This window comes from Hylobates moloch, unplaced genomic scaffold (assembly GCF_009828535.3).
Source record: "Hylobates moloch isolate HMO894 unplaced genomic scaffold, HMol_V3 SCAFFOLD_1, whole genome shotgun sequence".
In the NCBI taxonomy this organism is placed as follows: domain Eukaryota; kingdom Metazoa; phylum Chordata; class Mammalia; order Primates; family Hylobatidae; genus Hylobates; species Hylobates moloch.
This window is the reverse complement of record NW_026652276.1, coordinates 2,034,609-2,048,681: the sequence shown is the minus strand read 5'-3', so window position 1 is coordinate 2,048,681 and position 14,073 is coordinate 2,034,609.

The following is a 14,073-nucleotide window of genomic DNA, read 5'->3' as shown; positions in this document are numbered from 1 at the left end:
GGCCCCTCCCATGCGAACTCTGTCCCCACTCCCAACACTATTCAACCTTATGAATTCATTATATCATCTCAGGCCTCTTAAAGCATGTTTGCATCTTAGGAAACATATAGAATTATTTTGTATGCGTATGTGCTGCATAAATGATGCCAGGTTATATGGGTTTTCCTACAATTTGCTTCTTTCCTCAATTAAAAACTAACTTGAGCGTTCAGCCATGTTCATGAATCTAGTTTGTTCATACGTGTTTCAATGTATAACTTGCCATATTTTAAAATAGTTTGGGATGAAATGCACCTATACGGATGATGGTGTTGATGGCAGCAGTGAGCCATCTGGAGTGGCCGCTGTCATCACACCAGCTGCAGCAGGGAGGCATGAGCGGTGGTGGCAGGAGTGGCTGCAGGAGCAGCAGTGGTGGTGGTGAGTCTCCTGTGCCCCATGTCTCTGAGGCAGACAACTGTGTCACCCCTACCCTTGCATGGCAGGGCAGGACCCACTCCCAGACCCAGAGCCTCAGCCACAGCCTCAACCTTGCTCCCCGAGGTGGAGCTGGGCCCAGGGTGGTGCTATGCTCCACAGAGCCAATGGGAGCCAGGAACAGGAAGGAGCTTCACCCTCCCAGGTGTGGCTGCAGCTGCCCAAGTTGTGGCTGTGGACACAGGCATCTCTGCACTCTCAGGGACCCTGAGAAGACCCCCTTTTGCCCCCACAGGCTCAGAGGTGTCTGGTTCCACTACCTGGCCTCTTCCTGCTGTCAACACCTGCTCCAATCATGGAGCAAAGTTGAGACTGAGCCTAGGCACTGTCACAACCCAGCTAGGTGTGTACGTGCCTGGGGCAGCACTGACACACCAGCCCCGTGCCACCTTGGCCCCCTCCGGACTTTGGGCACCAATGACTGTGGCAGGGAGACTGACAGTGTGCTGAGGGCAGCTCAGCACTGACCTACAGGCACCCCTTGGCACAAACAGCCTGGGCATCATGAATGGTGGCAGAAAGCAGACAGGCTCCTGGGCAGAAGGGGGTAGGTCCCTGGTGAAGCCCCACCCTCGAGTTGAGGAGGACCTAAAACCTTGGGGCCAGGTTGCCAGTCCCATGAACTGGAGTGAGAACTTGTGGTGTCTTTTCTGGCTCACCATTGGCCACCCACGAACCAATCAGCACTCACTTCTTCCCCTCTGAGGCTCTTAAAAGCCCCAGACTCAGCCAGAGTCCAGATGACAGGATGACCAGCTGCAGAGAGAAGCCGCCCACCCCAGCATCTCCTCTCTGCTGAGAAATGGACATTCATCAGGATGACCTGCCTAGTAGAGGGGAGCTACCCTCTCTGCTGAGAGCTGAAGAGGTGATGGATGACCAGCTGCAGAGAGGAGCTGCTCTGTCCACTGAGAGCTGGATACTCCTCAGGACACTCTGGCTACATAGAGGAGCTGCCCACTGCAGGTCTCCTCTGAGCTGTTCTATTGCTCAATAAAGCTCCTCTTCATCCTGCTCATCCCCCGATTTTCTGCCTACCTCATTCTTCCTGGAAGCAGGACAGGAGGGCTAAAAGAAATGTAACACAGCTTTGTTCTTTTGGCTTAGAATTGACTTGGCAATGTGGGCCCTTTTTTGGTTCCATATGAACTTTAAAGTAGTTTTTTCCATTTCTGTGAAGAAAGTCATTGGTAGCTTGATGGGGATAGCATTGAATCTGTAAATTACCTTGAGCAGTATGGCCATTTTCACGATATTGATTCTTCCTATCCATGAGCATGGAATGTTCTTCCATTTGTTTGTGTCCTCTTTTATTCATTGAGCAGTGGTTTGTAGTTCTCCTTGAAGAGGTCCTTCACATCCCTTGTAAGTTGGATTCCTAGGTATTTTATTCTCTTTGAAGCAATTGTGAATGGGAGTTCACTCATGATTTGGCTCTCTGTTTGTCTGTTATTGGTGTATAAGAATGCTTGTGATTTTTGCACGTTGATTTTGTATCCTGAGACTGCTGAAGTTGCTTATCAGCTTAAGGAGATTTTGGTCCTAAGCCAAAAGAACAAAGCTGGAGGCATCACGCTACCTGACTTCAAACTATACTACAAGGCTACAGTAACCAAAACAGCATGGTACTGGTACCAAAACAGAGATATAGACAAATGGAACAGAACAGAGCCCTCAGAAATAATACCACACATCTCTACTACTATCTGATCTTCCACAAACCTGAAAAAAACAAGAAATGGGGAAAGGATTCCCTATTTAACAAATGGTGCTGGGAAAACTGGCTAGCCCTTTGTAGAAAGCTGAAATTGGATCTCTTCCTTACACCTTATACAAAAGTTAATTCAAGATGGATTAAAGACTTAAATGTTAGACCTAAAACCATAAAAACCCTAGAAGAAAACCTAGGCAATACTATTCAGGACATAGGCATGGGCAAGGACTTCATGTCTAAAACACCAAAAGCAATGGCAACAAAAGCCAAAATTGACAAATGGGATCTAATTAAACTAAAGAGCTTCTGCACAGCAAAAGAAACTACCATCAGAGTGAACAGGCAACCTACAGAATGGGAGAAAAATTTTGCAATCTACCATCTGACAAAGAGCTAATATACAGAATCTACAAAGAACTCAAACAAATTTACAAGCAAAAAACAAACAACCCCACCAAAAAGTGGGTGAAGGATATGAACAGATGCTTCTCAAAAGAAGGCATTTATGCAGCCAAAAGACACATGAAAAAATGCTCATCATCACTGGCCATCAGAGAAATGCAAATCAAAACCACAATGAGATATCATCTCACACCAGTTAGAATGGCGATCATTAAAAAGTCAGGAAACAACAGGTGCTGGAGAGGATGTGGAGAAATGGGAATGCTTTTACACTGTTGGTGGGACTGTAAACTAGTTCGACCATTGGGGAAGACAGTGTGGCGATTCCTCAGGGATCTAGAACTAGAAATACCATTTGACCCAACCATCCCATTACTGGGTATATACCCAAAGGAATATAAATCATGCTTCTATAAAGACACATGCACATGTATGTTTATTGTGGCAATACTTGGAACCAACTCAAATGTCCAACAATGATAGACTGGATTAAGAAAATGTGGCACACATACACCGTGGAATACTATGCAGCCATAAAAAATGATGAGTTCATGTCCTTTGCAGGGACATGGATGAAGCTGGAAACCATCATTCTCAGCAAACTATCACAAGGACAGAAAACCAAACACTGCATGTTCTCACTCATAGGTGAGAATTGAACTATGAGAACACTTGGACACAGGAAGGGGAACATCACACACCGGGGCCTGTTGTGGGGTGGGGGAAGGGGGGAGGGATAGCATTATGAGATATACCTAATGTAAATGAGGAGTTAATGGGTGCAGCACACCAACATGGCACATGTATACTTATGTAACAAACCTGCACATTGTGCACATGTACCTGGAAACTTGTATAATAAAAAAAATATATATATATATATATAAAAGAGATGTAACACAAACAGGGCTAAAACATGCCTTTTGCCCACCACATTGTGGATGGCAAGAGGGAGGGAAGACAGAAGGAGAGAAGAGCTGCAGCCCTTCAGATAGCTCAGACCTAGAAGTGCCCTGAGCCAGGGCTGTGACACCTTTTTTAGGGATCTGCAGTTCCTGGCATCTCCAAGCTTGTGGGTGTCACAACACGTTCCCTGGTATCAGCCATGGAAGCTGCTTATGATACACCTAGTGCAGCTATAGCCTCGCAGGGAGCCAGCGTACCTGACCATGCAGTGGTGGGACCTCATACTTTCTCACACACCCCTCGCTGCTCCATTCCTGGCTCGCCTTTGGCAGGTGTAAGATCCAGGCTGGTAGTGGGAGCTGCCAGGCCGAGTGGGCAGAACAAGCCCAGCAGGCCAGAGCAAAACTCAGGCAAAGGCACCAGGGGCCGCAGATGTTTCTGGCTGGCAAAGTGACACCCCAGGTATCCTTTAGCAGTGTGAGGCACAGATGTCACACAGGACATTGAGGTGACACCAGAATCTCCCCAGACCCCCACCCCAGGCTCACACCCCAGGCTGCTTCCCAAGAGGTAACCACTCCCAGAATGTTGGGGTCTAATCTCTTGCGTTTTTTGTTTTTATGGATTTATACCATAAGCCTTGCCTTAAACAATCTATTGTTTAATTTGGGCTGGTCTCAATGGTAACTTATAAAATGATACTGTGCTCTCTGAGGGCTTCTGCATCTTGCCTTCTTTACCTGACATCATGCTGAGTCTCCTGCAGACGTTCATGCTGTGACACAACTGCCGAGCCCTGATTGCCTCTGTTGTCTGACATTCCATCATGCACACATCATACTGTGTTGTATACAATGTGCACAGTGTATTGCTCCTCTCTCCTGTGGATGGGCATTTGGGTTTTGTTTTGTTGTTTTTAATAAACAATGCTATTGGGAACATTTTCATATAGGGTCCCTGGAACAGTTATCTGAGAGTTTCTGTAGGCTGGATGGCTGGGAGTTGACTTGGAAGGGTACTGTCCACTTTCAAGATAATGCCATGTAACTTTCCAAAGCGGTTGTCCCACACTTTGTCCGTCCACTCCTCTAACAAGTATTTTCCCTACCATCAGCCATGCTGTGATGAACGGCATTGTCCTCCTGGTGGTGTGTGAGAGCTTCTGGAAATATTCCTAGAAATGGAATTGCTGCGTCAGTGTATGTGAGTTCAAAATTTTAATAGGTATCTCTAAGCAACCTTTGCCCATATGCCCCATCGGCTATGTCTAAAAGAATCAGGTATTCTAGTGTCTTCCCATCCTATTATCTTCCCATCTCATACTGTAACAATTTCATTTCTACAATCAGATGAAAAGTGTCGTGTAATCATTGTTTTACTTTGCACCTCTCTGATTGCCAATGACGGTGAGCCCCTGTTTGGGTGTTTATTGGCCATTCATATTTCTTCTTCTGCAGTTTGCTACTCAGATCTTTGCCCATTTTCTGTGGGGCCATTTGTTTGTCTCTTGGGCGTGTGCAGGATCCCTTTATATGTTTTGGATCACTCATCTTTGCCTGGATAGCAATGACATTTTATCCAGTTTGTTCTTATTTATTTTTATTTATTTATTTATTTTTAATTTTTTTTTTTTTGAGACGGAGTCTTGCTCTGTCGCCCAGGCTGGAGTGCAGTGGCGTGATCTCGGCTCACTGCAAGCTCCACCTCCCAGGTTCACTCCATTCTCCTGCCTCAGCCTCCCGAGTAGCTGGGACCACAGGCACCTGCTATCACGCCTGGCTAATTTTTTGTATTTTTAGTAGAGACGGGGTTTCACCGCATTAGCCAGGATGGTCTCAATCTCCTGACCTCGTGATCCGCCCGCCTCGGCCTCCCAAAGTGCTAGGATTACAGACGTGAGCCACCACGCCCAGTGGCAAAAATCTAAATTTTATATAACCAATGTTACCAATATGTTTATTGTATGAATTTTGCTTTGAAGTCTTTTTTAAACACTGCCTTCTATATGTAAATATGAAAAATATTGTATCTTATATTTAAATAAGATAATCTTAGAGCTCCATTTTTAAACATTTCATTTTTCATTACATATATCCGGAATTTATTTATGTCTATGGTGTGAGGTAGAAATAGAATGTTTCCCATGTGGGTACCAGTTTTCCCAGCACTTTCTATTGACTGGCCTGTCCTTTCCTTACTGGTCTGGAAGGCTGCTTCTATATGGACCCAGGTCACACATACAAGCAGCCTCTTTCTGGAGCTTCTGCTTGTTCCACTGATACAGGTGTCTGTGTCCACACTATGAGTCACTCACTGTTGTAAATACCAAACTTGTTCTTTCATATTTGGTAGAGTAAATTTTCAAAAACAAAACTCTTTGCTTTTCTATTTTAAGTTGCTTGAAATGTACGCTTGCATATGAATTTTAGGATCACTTTGTCAAGTTCTATAAAAAATCTTTCAAAATTAATGAATTTTAATTGACATATTATAATTGTACATACTTATGGGATACAGTTTGATGTTTTGATACACATCTGTGTTGTATAATGATTCAGTCAGGGTATCTAGTATATCCAGCATCTCATGCATTTATCATTCCTTGGTGGTGAGAACATTCAAAAGCCTCCCTTCTAGCTGTGTTGTAATATACAACACCGTACTATTAACCACCATCACCTGGCTGTGCACAAGAGCATCATAATTTATTCCTCCTAACCGTAACTTCTTACCTGTTGACCAACTCCTCCCCATTTCCCTCTCTTGTCTCCTCCCTAGTCTCTGGTAACCATGTTCTACTCCCTACTTCTGTGGTAGCAACCTTTTTGTTTGTTTTCGATTCCACATACGAGTGAGATCATGCGGTATCTGTCTTTCTTTGTCTGGCTTATTTCACTTAACATGATGCCCTCCAGGTTCATTCAAGTTGTTGGAAATGGCCAGATTTCCTTCTTTTTTATGGCTGAATAGTACTCCATTGCACATAAGTCCCACATTTTATTTATCCTTTCATTCATTGTTGAGCACTTAAGTTGATTCCATACCTTGGCTATTGTAAATAGTGCTATGATCAACATGGGAGTGCAGAGATCTCTTTGACAGACTGATTTCATTTCCTTTTGATATATACCCAGTAGTGGAATTGTGGGATTTTATAGTAGTACTATTTTTAATTTATTGAGGAACCTTCATACTGTTTTCCGTAACAGCTTTACTAGTTTACAATCCCACCAACAATGTATAAGAGTTTCCTTTTCTTCACATCCTTGCCAACACTTGTTTTCTTTTGTTTTATCAATAGGAGCCATTCTCATTGGAGTGAGTGGTATCTCACAGTGGTTTTGATTTGCATTCCCAGATGATTACTGATGTTGAATATTTTCCATAAATCTGTTGGCTATTTGTATGTTTTCTTTTGACATTTCTCAAATATGTCTTCTTTTGAGAAATGTCAAAACATCTTTTGCCCATTTAAAATTTTTTTTCTGCTGAATTGTGTTAAATTCCTCATACATTCTAGATATTAACTCCTTCTCAGATAAACAGACTGCAAATATTTTCTCTCATTCTGCAGGTTGTCACTTCCCTCTTAATAGTTTTCACTCCGTGCAAAATCTGTTTAGTTTGATGTAATCCCACTTGTCTATTTTGGGTTTTTGTTCTATTCTTTTATGCTCTTATTTAAAAAGTCCTTGCCCAACCCAATGTTGCAAAGTGTTTCCCCTGTTTTTCTTTCTAGTAGTCTCATAGCTTCAGATTTTTTTAAGTTTTTAATCCATTTTGAGTTGACTTTTTTATATGGTGAGAGGTAGGGATTTAGCCTCATTCTTTTGCATGTTGATATACAATTTTCCCAGCACCGTTTATTAAAAAGATTGTCTCTTCCTCAATGTGAGTTCTTGTCACCTTTGTCAAAAATCAATTGGCTGTAGATGTATGAATTTATTTCTGACCTCTCTATTCTGTTCCACTGGTCTATGTGTCTGTTTTTATGCCAGTACCATGCTGTTTTAGTTGCTATAGGTTCATAGTAAATTTTGAAGTCAGGTAGTGTGATGCCTTCAGCTTTGTTCTTTTTGTTCAGGATTGCTTTGGCTATTCAGTGTCTTTTGTTGTTCTATATTAATTTTAGGGCTTTTTTTTCTATGACTGTGAAGAATGACATTGGTATTTTGATAGGAATTGCATTAAAACTGTAGATTGCTTTAAACAATATAGCCATTTAAAAAATATTCTTTCAATTTATGAATGCAGAATATTTTTCCATCTATTTGTGTCCCATTCAATTTCTTTCATCAAAGTATTATAGTTTTCAGTGTGGAGATCTTCACATCCTTGGTTAAGTTTATTCCTAGGTAGTTTATTTTTTGTAGCTACTCTAAATGGAATTATTTTCTTCAGTTCTTTTTCAGATGGTTCACTATTAGCATGTAGAAACACTACAGATTTTTGTATGTTGATTTTATACCCTGCAAATTTACTGAATTTTAAAAATTAGGTCTAACAGGTTTTTGGTGGTTTTTAGGGGTTTCTATACATAAGATTGTATTTTATGCAAATAGGAACAATTTAACTTTCTCCTTTTCAATGGATGCCTTTTATTTCTTTTTCTTGCCTAATTGCTCTGGCTAAGGCTTCTAGTACTATCTTGAATAGAATTGGTGAAAGTGAGCATCCTTGTCTTTTTCCTGATATTATTTTCCTCATTCATTCTGATGTTAGCTGTTGGTTTGTCATAAATGGCCTTTATCATGTTGAAGGACATAACTTCTATACCAAATTTGTTGAGAGAAGAAATGTTAAATTTAGTCAGATGCTTTTTCTGTGTCTATTGAAATTATGATTTTTGTCTTTCTTTCTGTTAATGTGGTATATCACATTTATTGATTTGTGTGTTAAACCATCTTTGTATCCCTAAGATGAAATGTACTTTACCATAGTAAATGATCGTCTTAATGTGCTGTTTGATTCAATTTGCTAGTATGTTGTTGATAATTTTTGCATCTACGTTTATCAGAGATACTGGCCTGTAGTTTTCTTTGTTGTTGTTGTTGTTGTTGTTTTTGCATCCCTGTCTGGTTTTAGAATTAAGGTAATGGTGTCCTCACAGAATGGGTTTGTATGTATTCCCTCCTCTTCAGTTTTCTGGAATAGTTTGAGGAGAATTTGTATTATTATTCTTTAAAAGCTTGGCAGAATTCAGCAGTGAAGCCATCAGGTCCTGGGCTTCTCTTTAAAGGAAGTCTTGTTATTATTTATTTAATTTCCTCACTCATTATCAGTCTGCTCTGATTTTCTGTTTTTTTTTTTTTTTATAATTTAATCTTGGTAGTTTATATGTGATTAGAAATTTATCTATTTCTTCTGAGTTATCAAATTTGTTGACCCAGCCTGGGCAATATAGAAAGACCTTATCTCTACAAAAAATAAAAAGTTAGCAGGTTGTGGTGGTGCAATCCTGTAGTCCCAGCTACTTGAGAGACTGAGGGAGGAGGATCATTTGAGCCTAGGAGTTCGAGGTTACAGTGAGCTATGATCCAGCTCATGCCACTGCACCCCAGTCTGGTGACAGAGTGAGACCCTGTCTAAAAAGAAACTGTTGGTGTAGTTATTCATAATCATTTTTTATCATACTTTGTATCTCTGTGGTGTCAGGTATAATGTCTCTTTTTTCATCTCTGGTTTTATTTATTTGAGTCTTCTCTTTTATTTTCTTAATCTAGCAAAAGCCTTGTCAATTTTGTTTACCCTTTCAAATATCTAACTCTTTGTTTTATTGATCTTAACAATTTTTTAAACCTCTTTCATTTATTTCTACCTGAACTTTATTATTTCCATCCTTCTACAAATTTTGGGTTAGTTTGTTCTTATTTTTCTAGTTTCTCGAAGTGTGTCTTTAGGTTGTTTATTAGAAATCTTTCTTCTTCTTTAATATAGTCATTTATTGCTGTGAACTTTCTTCTTAGAACTGCTTTACTGTGTCCCATAGGTTTTTGGTATGGTGTGTTTCCATTCTCATTTGTCTCAAGGAAATTTTTAATTTCTCTTTTAATTTCTTCATTGACCCACTGGTTGCTTAGGAGCATGTTGATAAGTTTCCATGTATTTATAAAGTTTCCAAAGTTTTTCTTATTGTTCATTTCCAGTTTTATACCATTGGGATCAGAAAAGATACTTGATATGATCTCTGTCTTCTTAAGTTTCTTAACTAGTTTTGTAGCCTAATGTGATCTATCCAGCAGAATGTACCACGTGCAGTTGAGAAGAATGTGTATTCTGTAGCTGTCAAGTGGAATGTTCTTTAAATACCTGTGAGGTACATTTGGTCTATGGTTCAGTTTCAGTCCAATATTCTTTGTTGACTTTTTTGTCTAGATAATATATCCATTGTTGAAAGTAGGTGCTGACATACCCTACTATTATTGTATTGGAATCTATCTCTCTCTTTAAGTCTAATAATATTTGCTTTATGTATCTGGGTGCTCTGGTGTTGGGTGCATATATAATTATAATTTTTATATCTTCTTGATGAATTGATCCCTGTGTATCAAATAGGGATCCCTATCATCTAATGACCTACTTGTTTCCTTGTACAGTTTTTGACTTAAAATTTATTTTATCTGGTATAAGTATGGCTACCCTTACTTGCTTTTGGGTTCTGGTTGCTGAAAAATTTTTTTCCATTCCTTTATTCTTAGTCTGTCTTTAACAATGAGGTGAGTCTCTTGCAGGCAACATATAGTTGGGTCTTTTTTGTTGTTAATTTTGGTTCTATATATTTTAATTAGATAATTTAATCCATTTACATTCAAAGGTATTATTGATAGATAAGAACTTATTCCTGCCATTCTGTTAACATTTCTCTGGTTGTTTTGTTGATCCTTTGTTCCTTTCTTCCTCTCTTGTTGTTTATCTTTGTGGTTTGATGGTTTTCTAAGGTGCTAAGCTGTGTTTCTCTTTCTCATTTGTGTATCTGCTGTAATTTCTTTCTTTGTGGTTATCATGGGGCTGACATAAAGGGTCTTGTAGTTACAATACATTATTTTAAGCTGATAGCAACTAAACTTTGGTTGCATGAAAATATTCTAGATTTTTTCCTCTTTCCAAAAAAACTATATTAATGTTGCCTTAATTTACTTTTGTATATATTGTGTGTTCCTTATCCATTAACTGTAGCTGATGTTATTTTGACTTGAAAACTTCATAACAGACAGAGAGGGAAATAACAGATGGGAAGCAGGACTAGATTGCAGCTCCCACTCAGACAGACAGAACAGCATGTGGAGATTCGCACTGTGAACTTCTGCTCCAGAACTACTGCAGGAATACGGCAGGAAAGCCGAGAGAATCCACAGACCCTCTGAAGGAAGTGGATTGCTCCTGTAGGACTTGGGAGACAGCCCAAATACTGTGAGTGCCCAAGCTGTGAAAGTGGGAAAGGGGGATTGTCCACCCCAGAACACACACCCTTACTGGGGAACCTGAAGATCTAGATCATGGGAGAAGGATTTGACCTTACCTGGAGTTGAGTCAATTTAGAGAGACAAGCGAAATACAGGGGTAGAGGAAGCAGTGGTAAGAGTCCTGTGGGCTCTCTGGGTCCCCAGCAAAGCCTTTTCTGATTTGTCTCACAGGGGTTTTGGGGAAGGGCTGCCAGAGAAACTGGGAAAAGACCACAGGGAAAAAGAAACCTCCAGCTGAACTTTATAACAATTCCAAACAAACCTGAAGTCTCCTGGCCAGAACACGGGGGAAGGCATAAATCTGGTGTGCAGACTCGACAGGTGGCGAGGCACAAAAGACCTGCTTGCTTTCTAAGCTGAGAGGCTGGTAGCCTGGGGCAAGTTCTCAGCCCTGCTCACCCACTACCTGGAAACAAACCTGGTGCTGTTGGAGGGGTGGGCACAGTGGAAGTGAGACTGGCCTTTTGGGCTGTGTGGGAGCTGGGTGAGGCCTATAACTGCTGGCTTCCCACCACTTCCCTGAAAACCCACATGACACAGCAGCAGCAGCCGTAATCCTCCTGGGAACATAACTCCATTGACCTGGGAACCACACCCCCATCCCCCACAGCAGCCTTAGCAAGCCCCACCCAAGGAGAGTCTGAGCTCAGACATTCCTAATCCTGCCCCCACCTGGTCCTTCCCTATCCACTCTGGTAGCTGAAGACAAAGGGCATATTCTCTTGGGAGTTCCAGGGCTTGTCCACTGCCTGATCCTCCCCATACTACCACAGCTGATGCTCTCTTGAAATTGCCACCTCCTGGCAGGAAACCAACCAGCACAAAAATTGTGCATTAAATAACCAAAACTAAGGACAGAGTCCATTTCACTCCCCTGCCACCTCTACCGGAGCAGGTTCAGGTATCCATGGCTGAGAGATATAAAGATAGTTCATATGACAGGACTCTGTGCAGACAACCCCCGGTACTAGCTTGGAGCCTGGTGGCCCTGCAGGGTGGCTAGATCCAGAGGAGAGATAACAATCACTACAGCTTGTCTCTCAGGAAGCCACATCCCTAGGAAAAAGGGGGAGAGCACTACATCAAGGGAACACCCCATGGGACAAAAGAATCCGAACAGCAGCCTTGGCCAGGTGCGGTGGCTCACGCCTGTAATCCCAGCACTTTGGGAGGCTGAGGAGGGTGGATCATGAGGTCAGGAGATACAGACCATCCTGGCTAACACAGTGAAACCTCGTCTCTACTAAAAATACAAAAAATTAGCCGAGCGTGGTGGCAGGCACCTGTAGTCCCAGCTACTCGGAGAGGCTGAGGCAGGAGAATGGCGTGAACCCAGGAGACGGAGCTTGCAGTGAGCCGAGATCGCGCCACTGCACTCCAGCCTGGGTGACAGAGCAACACTCCGTCTCAAAAAAAAAAAAAAAAAAAAAAAAAAAAAAAAACACCTTGGAGATTCATCACAAAAAGATCATTGCCTAGGCACATTGTCATCAGATTATTTCTAGTCAAGATGAAGGAAAGAATCTTAAGAGCTGTGAGGCAAAAACACCAGGTAACCTATAAAGGAAAACCTATCAGATTACCAGCAGATTTATCAGCAGAAACTCTACAAGCTAGAAGGGATTGGGGCCTTATCTTCAACCTCCTTAAACAAAACAATTATCAGCCAAGAATTTTGTAGCTAGCGAAACGAAGCTTTGTACACGAAGGAAAGATATGGTCTTTTTCAGATAAACAAATGCTGAGAGAATTCGCCCCTAACAAGCCAGCACTAAGAGAGTTGCTAAAAGGAGCTCGAAATCGTGAATCAAATCCTGGAAATATATGAAGACAGAACCTCTTTAAAGCATGACTCTCACAGGACATATAAAATACAGAAAACAAACAACAACAACAACAACAACAACAAAAACCTAAGCTTTACAGGCAACAAATAGCACAATGAATGGAATAATACATCTCAATACTAATGCTGAATGTAAATGGCCTAAATACCAGAATCTACAAGGAACTCAAACAAATTAAAAAAAAAAGAAAACATCAAAAATGGGCTAAGAACATGAATAGACAATTCCCAAAAGGATATATACAAATGGCCAACAAACATGAAAAAATGCTCAACATCACTAATGATCAGAAAAATGCAAATCAAAACCACAATGTGATACCACCTTACTCCTGCAAGAATGGCCATAATAAAAAAATAACAGATGTTGGTGTGAATGTAGTGAAAAGAGAACAGTCCTACACTGCTGGTTGGAATGTAAACAAGTATAACTACTATGGAAAACAATGTGGAGATTTCCTAAAGAACTAAAACTAGAACTCCCATTTGATCCAGCAATTCCACTACTATCTATCTAGAAGAAAAGAAGTCATTATACGAAAAAGATGCATGCACATGCATGTTTACAGCAGCACAATTTGCAATTGCAAAAAATGTGGAACCAGCCCAAATGCCCATCAATCAATGAGTGGATAAAGAAACTGTGGTGGTATATATACACAATGGAATACTACTCGGCCATAAAAAGAAATGAATTAATGGCATTTGCAGCAACCTTGATGGGATTGGAGACTACTACGCTTTTTTTTTGAGACAGAGTTTCACTCTTGTTGCCCAGGCTGGAGTGTAATGGTACCATCTCGACTCACTGCAACCTTTACCTTCTAGGTTCAAGCAATTGTCCTGCCTCAGCCTCCCAAGTAGTGAGGATTACAGGCATGCACCACCACACCCGGCTAATTTTGTATTTTTAGTAGAGACGGGTTTCACCATATTGGCCAGGTTGATCTCGAACTCCTGACCTTAGGTGATCCATCCACCTTAGCCTCCCAAAATGCTTGGATTACAGGCACAAGCCACCACACCCAGCCCAGGAGACTATTATTCTAAGTGAAGTAACTCAGGAACAGAAAGCCAAGCATCATATGTTCTCACTCATAAGTGGGAGCTAAACTATGAGGATGCAAAGACATAAGAATGATACAGTGGACTTTAGGGACTAAGGGGAAAAGGATGGGAAGGGGGTGAGGGATACATGACTACAACTTTGGTTCACTGTATCACTCAGGTGATAGGTGCACCACAATCTCACAAATCACCACTGA